Source organism: Uloborus diversus, chromosome 9 (genome assembly GCF_026930045.1).
Source record: "Uloborus diversus isolate 005 chromosome 9, Udiv.v.3.1, whole genome shotgun sequence".
Taxonomy (NCBI): Eukaryota; Metazoa; Arthropoda; class Arachnida; order Araneae; family Uloboridae; genus Uloborus; species Uloborus diversus.
The window spans coordinates 15615774-15625439 of NC_072739.1; positions in this window are offsets into that span (position 1 = coordinate 15615774).

Sequence of the window (9666 nt, forward strand, 5' to 3'; positions counted from 1 at the left end):
CGCTTACTGGAGCAAATGCTTATCAAAGTCGGAGCGAAATTACTGCGTCACCAGAAAGGAGTTACTGGCCATAGTGAAAGCTGTAGAACACTTCCATCATTACCTCTACGGCCGAAAATTTCTGCTTCGGACAGATCATGCCTCATTAACTTGGCTTTTGAACTTCAAAAATCCGGAAGGCCAGATAGCCAGATGGATACAGCGGCTCCAGGAATATGACATGGAGATCAAGCATCGAAAAGGGTTATCTCACGGTAATGCTGACGCTTTATCAAGGAGACCCTGTCCTGAGAACTGCCACTATTGTTCCCGAATCGAGAAACAGTATGGAACGACTAGCCCTATCGCCTATCAGGTGACAGTGACTCCAATATCATCAGAACCTGATCCATGGAGTGACGACCAAGTTCGAAAAGATCAACTTGAAGACCCCGACATAAAACCAATTTTGGAGTTCATGGAAAGTGACAGTCGACGCCCTAGCTGGCAGGACGTTTCCATCTTTAGTCCTGCAACAAAAAGATACTGGGCTTTATGGAACTCGCTCCATTTACGGAACGGCGTGCTACACCGAAAATGGGAATCTGATGACGGCAAAACGTCTAGGTGGCAGTTACTACTTCCCCGATCAAGGATTTCAGATGTTCTGAAAGAAATACATAGTAGTGCGACTGGAGGACATTTTGGTGTCTTGAAAACCCTCAATAAAGTTCGGGAGCGCTTCTTCTGGAGCAAGGCGAAGGATGACGTGGAGAAGTGGTGCCATTCTTGTGACGCCTGTGCTGCTCGTAAAGGACCGAAGAAGAGAAGCAGAGGGAAGCTACATCTGTACAACGTTGGAGCTCCTTTCGAACGAATTGGGATTGACATCCTGGGTCCTCTACCAAGAACTGCTGATGGGAACAAATACATTCTTGTTTCCATCGACTACTTCACCAAATGGCCGGAAGCATATCCCATTCCAGATCAAGAGGCTACCACCGTAGCAGAGACTCTAGTCCAACATTGGATCTCGAGATATGGAACACCTTTGCAGATTCATTCCGATCAAGGGAGGAATTTCATCTCTGCTGTGTTTAAGGGCCTATGTCAAATTTTCGGAATTGAGAAAACTAGGACAACACCACTACACCCACAATCGGACGGCATGGTGGAGAGATTTAACCGCACAATCCTGAATAATCTCTCACTTATGGTCTCCAGAAATCAACAGGATTGGGACAAGAAGCTACCTTTGTTCCTGCTGGCCTACCGCAGTGCTGTCCACGAGACTACCGGATTTGCCCCATCCCAGATGCTCTTCGGACGAGAGCTTCGGCTACCTTGTGATCTCGTCTTCGGTCGTCCTCCGGATGCGCCTTCATCGCCTGAGGAGTACATCCAGGATCTCCAGGCCCGGTTGGAAGACGTTCATAACTTCGCACGAGAGCGAATCAACATCGCGGCGGAGAAGATGAAGACCCGATACGACACAAGGTCTACTGGACATGAATTCAACGAAGGCGACAAGGTTTGGTTATGGAATCCCATCCGACGGAAAGGTCTTTCACCCAAATTGCAGTCGCATTGGGATGGACCCTACAAAGTCGTTAACCGACTAAATGACGTCGTAGTGAGGATCCAAAAATCACCTAATGCAAAACCTAGGGTTGTGCATTATGATCGGTTAGCCCCATACTATGGCCATAGTTCATGAGTATTATGTAAACAACCATGGTTGATAACATAAAAGTTGTAGATAATTAATTTTTGCTTTTAATGTTTAGTAATATTTCTTGTTATTATTGTGTTTCCTTTGCACTATTGGTTATTATTTAATGTGTGTAATTGTGAACTTGTGATAGAAGTTTGGCACCCTTTCTGGGGATTGTACTGCCCGGGACGTGCAGTCCTTAGGAAGGGGGCAATGTTACAAATTCTGTAAATAGTAATTATTGTAGTAACGTAACCTGTAAATAGTTTCCCGTAATGAATATACAACCCCTTAACATATGGCTAAAGTATACAACCCCCTATTCTTTTTTTTCTTATTTCATTCACTGATTTTATCAATGGAAGTGTAGTTGTAAAACGGTCTACGCATTTCTGGAAGCAGAAAGAATGTTGTGGAAAATTCTTCGATGTTTATAAAAGCCGTTAGCGATGTATAAACAGGGAGTTTCGATTCAGATTTCGAACTGAGTGTGTGTATTAGCTCTGTTTATAGCGAGGCATTTCGCTGTGTTGTTTTCGTATTTGGAAGTAAATACGTGTGTAAACGTTGAGTTTACGGTGTTGTGTGATAATTGCTGATGAATAATTTAGCAGTTGTTAACGGTTTCTCCTGTACATAGTGTAAATAAATTTCCTGTGTTTTTATCAAGAACTGTGTCTTCATTTCAAGAAAGTGGAAGTCGCACCGAATCCGTTACAATATTTAAAGTATGAGATAAAATTGTGAACAATTCGATAGCGTATATATGAACTAACATTTCAGAAGACAGGATAAATGTCTTAAAACCTTCACTCTTCCTAAACTTTTTTCAACGCGTATAAGCTCGTTACAAGTGTTTGAAGAGATTAACTCATAAACTCTAAAATAAATGTTTTATTAAATTTTTGTTCTTCGATGGATTCTTAGAGCAATCACTTTTGGGAAAAAAATCTGAGAATTCGAAAACATGTATTTGACTTCGAGTTCACTGTTTCTCAGTCTTCAAATGAAGTCAAGAGGTTTATTTAGGGTTTGGACACAAATTCGGAAATCGGAGAAATTCAGAAGTGAGATTTTATTATTTTTTCTTTTGTATTTTGTAATCATTTGTAGTGGTAATTGTTTTTCATTATTACCTTAATAAACTGGAAAATTTACGTTGTTGGCAGCACTTGCACAGTCAGAACTTGCCTTGTGTAGGAAGACATGTAGTGATAGTTATTGCGTATATGTAAAGTAGCGTATCAGGATAAGAAATATAAGTTTCAAACGAATGGTTCCAGCGCTTTTTAGTACTATCGCAGCTGCTTTTATTTGAATCATGGTACTTTTTGATTCTTACCCAAGTAGCACGCACGGTGGGGAAATGGTTGGCCAACGGTGACTAACGGTAGAAACCGGTGGGAAACGGTGGGTTGGCAATGAACGATTAGTCAACGCGGCCATAAAGTTTCTGGTCAACATTGAGCCAACCGTGAATATTTTCGATGGCTTATCGTTGGAAAATTGTTTGGCACTGTAGCAGATCGTTGGCCCTTCATTGGCAAATGGTTGGTTGGGTAACGGTTGCCAAAGCGGACATTGGCTTCCGTTGACCAACCATCTCCCAACCGATTTCGCTACTAGGGCAAAGCTCTCTTGCTACAATGGCATGGGTGGTGGAGCATGGTGCAGGGGCTTTGCTCCAAGAGCCGTTAGTGTTAAAACAAGTTGATCATTCTCGTAAAAGTAATTGAAAAATTCAATGTAGTCATAGGAAAAAAAAAAAAAAAACGAAACACTTTTAATTATTCGGTCATTAAACATGCTAGAAAGAAAGGAAAGGTGCCATTTGATATGGTTTAAAGTCTTCTTTAAAACTATGTAGGTAAAATTTTGATAAGGGACCATATACAAAGTAAAATTAGCACGAAGTCTTGATTTTCGAATGGGAACCCCTATTTTTTGCTAAATAATTATGTTGGGACAGCAAAATGCAGCCTGGGTACGAATTTTCATTGCATTCTGCCCTGTAGAACAAAATTTATTGACGAAAAACGATTTAGGGACCGTCACCACATTGAAAACGCTACTTTCAAGGTAACAGTTAATCAAGTAACGAAATGTAAGCAAAGAAAAGATAGAGGTTATCTAGCTCAATTCATGATTTTTCTCCTTTTTTTTTCGCAATTCGATACTTTTCGGCCGCTATTGTTACACCACAAAGCGATTTAGGGTCAAAAGCTTTTTTCTTTGAAAAACAGTTAAAATATTCACTGATTTTTGTCTATCTGGCTTAACATTAGAAAGACGGACGGGGTCTGGCTGGTTCCCCAAATAGATCGTTGTTTAATAAATCGAGGAATGGAACTTTTGACTTTTTATAATATTAACCTATTGGATTGCTTATTTATTCATTCAGCCATTAGCCTCATATTGTAAATATTCCACCTTATACCTAGAAAAATGATATAAATGTGTTTGATAAATGTATTGCACCTATGTTACTGGTTTATTTTGTAATGAATAGAAGTTCTTTTGATATAAAATGGAATTCGCATTTTTAATTTCGGCGACATCGAAAGAAGTTTGGGACATCGCCTACAAAAATATAAGAAATATACCGCACTACCGCACAACTTATCGTGGTATCAATCTCAAAAATAAAACACAGACAGGAATATATAAATGCTTGTTTATGATCAAACCCTTCATACTCGAACTTTATTTGGGAACAGTAAATTAACACAGTGGACAAACACAGTAGTTATTCTAGCGACTTTTTTGCAATCAAAAAACGAGAATAGGTTTCAAATCCAAATTTGATGTGAACGACCACAATTCGTTTCGTTATTGACAAAGCAAAACACAATCGGCGGTTTTAGTTAAACATATAATGATTCTTAAAAAGCAATTTAGGCAAGTAATTTCCCAATGATGTTTCCAGCAACGATATTCGAGATATATCAAACCCGTAATTTAAAAAGACAAAAGTTATTTTAGCTTAAACCAAGATAAACCGAAATCCGACTTCTTGACACCTCTCGGATGTTGCAACTTAGCACATGCAAACGATACTTAGCATTATTAGGCTTTGCTTAGCGCACCGTATACTTGTAAGAGAACGACTTCTAATGTATCAGTCACTATGCTGTTACACCTACGGTAACTCTACACACAACAGACCTACAACCGAGTTAGTCTTACCAGGGATGGCAATATCATTCTTGCTGTGGACTTTGCATTTGTTACTTGGAATTAATCGTGCTGATGGCAGAAGTCTTTTGATTGAAGCTGAGAGTGCAAACAAACTGGTAGGTAAAGTAAATTTGTTTGCTCTATGTTTACGGCCTCTCGCTTGTGAGATAAGTTTCTTTATCCACCAGTTTGTTGGCACTCTTAACTTCAATGACTTGACATCTGCCTCGTTTCGCGTTCGATCCCAGAGCGGTCATTCCAAGCTCGTCAGCTTGCCAGATCGAGATTCGCGCTTACGTGATTGGTTGTGACGTGGAAATGCAGCAAAGTAATATTCTAATCTACTCGAACAAAGCCGCAAACTACGTTCGAGTAGAATTAAATGCTACTTTGCGACATTTCTACTTCACAACCGAACACGTTAGCGAAAATCTCGATCTCGCGAGCTGACGAGCTTGGAATGACCGCCCAGTTCAGGATCGTTGCTCCCACTGTTATGATGTAACACAGTAGGTTTCGGGTTGGGATAGCTGGACCCGTAGTCTATCGCCGAAATTGCGCGGGCCACATTCGGCCCGCGAAGTTGGTCCGTGTGGCCCGTTGCTTGCTTAAATTAAAAGATCAGAAGTCACAGTACATTTCAATGTCATGGAGTCGAGTACTCAGAAATTGGTTTTTGAAAAACTAGCATTTAATAAAATAAGCATCCAGTAATTCATAACAATTTTTTATTATAACTTTCTATCTTTTTCCATATTTTCCTTGTTGATTAGAAAAAAGGAAAATATTTTGAAATTTTATCTTTGGCTTGCGAGGGTGATTTTAATGTGAAGTGTAGGGGTAATAACAGAAAGTAAATTGTAAAATAGTCTGTAATAAATAAAAATGGATAAAAACTCCATTTAATCTTACATCCAAATTAATTTTTTGTTAAATCTTTGACGAAGTCAAAAGAAAAAAAAAGTTCACAATTAGCCACAACAACTACTTTCTTCGCTTGCAAAATTCGGGTTCAAAGCATGCAGCCTACTACTCCCACTCTGGCAACTGACATGTCTTCTCCTAGATCTGAACATATTGAAAAGAATTCAAATACGTTACAAAATAATAATAATAATAATAATAATAATTCGTAGAAATCAGAAAACTGATCAAAGTGTAAATAGCATATACTGACCCATATGGATACTGTTAAAGGAGAAATTTCACGCTGTCGGATATTTTTCGAGTACTTTTTCCCGATTTAGACAGGGCAATAATTTTTTCCTTTTAGCAAATTATCACTGAGATCAGCCATTCTGTACTGCCCATTGCTACATGACAAGCAAGACAATGAGGTTTATTGTATGTTCGTGTAAAACAGTTGGGTATGTTAATTTTTTTCAGTGTTATTGTTCTACTAAAGCTACTATATTCTATAAAAGGTCTATACTGCAATGGCTAAACGCAAAAAAAAAAAAAAAAAGTATTTTAAGGGTAGCTTTCAATTTAAAATGAAAAAATACACTGTAAAAAACATTTTATTGGACAATGGAATAATGGAATAGTGTTTCGCATTATTTACATACTGACGTTTAAACGATATCCACATAAAACTGACGCCTGCAATATTGTGTTGTTCTTCTGCAGAGACAGCGAATAAATTTATGCATTTAAAAATTCATAGACGTAACTCTAATGTAGAAAAACCACGTTACTGTTGGTTTGCTTATTTTGTCGAGCAGTTTTGTTCTTTTTTTTACGAACAAACGAACTTTCATAATTTCAGTTTTAAAAAGGTATACGGTTACCCTAAAATCGGAAAAAAAGAATTTTTAAGCATAGCTCAAAAACTACTGCATATTGTGAGCTCAAATTTTGGATTCCCACATAAAAACTCTTCTAGATTGTTTTTCTGTTAAAATTTAACATGGTTTCACATCATATTTTTTTCAAAACAATTTATCATAATTCATAAAAAATCTAAATTTGCATTTTAGCCGTTGTAAATGATGTTTTTGTTATTGGGTCGTTTCATATTTTTGTATAAAAAAACAATCTTTCCCGTACCTAATCTAGGATTTATATTATCCAAATATCTGTATAGACAGTTCCCTCCTTTGTCAACACCTGACGATGCTATCAAAAAATTTTTAAATGTATCAAATTTTATACGTGTTTTAGCCCGCCTTAATACGTCTTAGTACAAGTTTGTCCCGCAGTTTAAAAAAAAGTTGGATATCACTGCTTTAGACTGGTTTTTTTTTGCTGCTTGGCGTTACGTTATTGTTAATAGGGTAACAGTTAGTTTATCAAATTTCAGAAGCTACTGGGTTCAATTACAAATATCCTGCGATTTCATCCCTGTTCCTAACAGTTTAAAACTATTATTTCGTTAAAGTGGTGGTAAAAACACACAGGGGAATGACATACATGATATAGCAAAATGATTAAAATACTAAAGAAAAGTTTGTTGTCGCTTATTAAAACATAAAACAAAATATGTGATTAAAACTTTCTGACATCACTTTCGATTTGAAACAATATCCATCAAAAATTACATGTAAAGACAAATCTACTTAGTAATAATACGATGTGCGTAATTTCAATGGTGTCCAACCTACTGCCCGCGGGCCACATCAGGCCCGTTGTTTTGCTCAATGTTACAATTCGAAAATCACGATTAATGACAATGTTTTGTTTTTGCATATAAATTTGCATCCAAATAATTTAGAAATTGGTATTATAAAAAAAAAAATTAAAAAAAAAAAAAACATGCATTTAATAAAAAAGACACAGTTAGGATGACAACAAATATTGGATTTTAGTTTTCCTTTTTCCATATTTGCCCATGTTTTTAGAAAAGTATTTAAATATTTTGAAATTTTATATGTGTTTCAGCCCGCGAGAATCAATTTTTAATCTGAGGGACGGCCCCCGGTTTGAAAAAGATTGGACAAAACTGCGCTATTTCATAGCTATGAGTTAAAAAAAAAATAATTTTTTTAGTGCTAAAATATAGCTTTTTGGAAACGGAGAATGGCTTAGTGTTTTAGCACTGTAGTGATAACAGCACTCCCGTAAGCGCGTTACCCTTATTGGTTTAAGTTTCAGAACTAGTATAGAAATGTGGAAGAAGTTTCATTTATAATTAACTCTCGGCAAGTTAATGTTCCGGCACGAGGCGAGAACTAATTTTCCATAGTTTGTGCTAACTAAAAATTAGCATAGGACTTTTGACCGGGATGTACCCGATTGGATGTTAGCCTTTCGATGATCCACCGTCTTCATTAATGGTGACTGGGGGGACGTTATATATACTCGTGATCTCAAAGTCCTCCAAGGGAAGCAATACCTCTGGGGGTGCTGGACTAGGGATTGTTCGGATTCTGGTCTGGATCAAAAATACCGAGCTATCTTCAGATTCCCATCCAAATGGTTCAAGTCGAAATACTGGGGAGTACGACAGACCCTGGAGTGAAAACTGCTATTTTGAAGCTTTTAGCTTCATGTTAAAGTACTGTTAAATGCATCGAGAACAAAATATAGTGGATAGCGTCAACCGTAATCCTTCCAGTCTTGTCACATTGCCAATTCTGGTAGGTGAAATAAATACAAATGTGACGACCAGCAACAGGCTCTTGGCCCAGCTAGGCTGGTCCTAGTCAATTTATTAGTCCTCAATGGAGATCAACGGCCCTCTTAAAGCTATCCACCTCCTTGCTCATTACCACCTCTTCTGGTAAGCTGTTCCAAGTACCCACAACCCTACTAAAGTAGTAGCTTTTCCAACCAGGTTTCTTATTTCTGGAGCCCCTTTAAGAGGGCAGGCCGACTTATCTGACATTTTTGGTTCCAAGGCAGCTTTGGATCCAACCCTGTTTATAGTATTTATAAATACGTAATGACATTTGCTGGTTGCTATGTCGTAAAACAAGTGATGTTTAGTTGAGTAAAATGTCAATTAAAGTGAATCTAGAAAGATAACTTAGTTCACAAATTCAACAAATTGTATCAGAGAAATGTTTACTGTAATAAACTTCATTTTCTTAATTTATTTGTTTTCAATTTGTGTTAATTAAATCGTCTTCCATCTACAGAATAAAATAATCAAACATCAAACAGGCAGCACATCTGAATCTTGGCCACCAGTTTTCTTGAATGAGGCTTTTGTACAAATACTATTTTTTTTCGCCCAGCATTTTGGAACCAAGAGGTCGGATAAGTCAACTCCCAGTATATAAGAGATTTACTTATTTCCAGTTTATGCCAACAAAACCAGTGGGGCCCAACTTTTTTCTACACTTCATATTAAAATAATTATCGCCAGCCAGATCGCATGTTAACTTTCAAAATATTTAAGTAATTTCTTAATAACGTGGGAAAATACGGAAAACGAAAATTAAAAACCAATAGTTGTTATTATCAATTACTATGCTTCTTTTTTTAAATACATGTTTTTCAAACACCAATTTCTGAATATTTGGCTTTTAATATGTATCATCGTTATTTATCGTGCGTTACGATTTGTAACATTAAAAAAAACTCCGGGCCACATAGATCAGCTAAGCGGGCCGGATGTGTCCCGCGAGACGTAGTTTGAGCAACACTGAACAAACAATTGCTTTAAATTCATACTTTTTATACGCTAGTTAATAGCTACCACTTTCATAAATTATTTGTTTTCTATTTTAATTAAAACACCAATAGTCGGCCGGCGTTTTTAAAGGGCTCCTGAATTGGAATTCCAGTAACAGCACGTTCTTCACAAACCGTGGGACGAAAGCTGAAAACGTTGCTAGAAATTAAGTAACGAT